Source organism: Euprymna scolopes, chromosome 8, assembly GCF_053919585.1.
Source record: "Euprymna scolopes isolate OS-2025 chromosome 8, ASM5391958v1, whole genome shotgun sequence".
Classification (NCBI taxonomy): Eukaryota; Metazoa; Mollusca; class Cephalopoda; order Sepiida; family Sepiolidae; genus Euprymna; species Euprymna scolopes.
The window spans coordinates 63,779,146-63,779,885 of NC_136489.1; positions in this window are offsets into that span (position 1 = coordinate 63,779,146).

Sequence of the window (740 nt, forward strand, 5' to 3'; positions counted from 1 at the left end):
TAAGGGTCTACTTCACAAGATTTCCAGCTACGGTATAACTGGAAATGTTTTCTCAATCATTAAATTATTTCTCTCCGATAGGCTCATAAGAGTAGTGATAGATGGACAAAAATCGGAGGACTGCAATATAAATGCTGGAGCCCCTCAGGTGTCAGTCCTAGGCCCAACTCTCTTCCTGATCTACATCAATGACCTCCCTAAACATATACTTAAATCATTCGTTGACATCTATGCTGATGAGACGACCATCTACGGCAATACATCAAAGGCTGTAAACGACAAAGTTCTCTCGGATTCTCTCTCCTCTGATCTCGAGAGCGTGGTTCAGTGGGGGAAGAGGTGGCTGGTTACCTTTAATGCATCCAAAACCAAACTCCTATCCTTACATCATCAACGCTCTGATCCTCATCTGGCATCAATTGTGATGGATGGCTCTCGTCTGGTTGAGGCCCGTGTTTTGACAAGCAATTGGTTAAAATTAATATCATTTGTTTATTTAATATTTTTAATTCCTGTTTTAAACCAGTTGGGGAGGAGGATATTATGTTAACCCAGGATAATGTGCATGGGCTTTGCTTTAGGTCCAACATTCAGCAACTTTTATAAAGGTAATTTAGAAAACAAAATCTGTAATCTCATACAAAAATCACCAATCTACTTACGCTATGTTGACGATATTTTAATTCTTACTAAAGATATAAATGATATTAACACCCTAGATTCAGCTTTCCTAAATTACT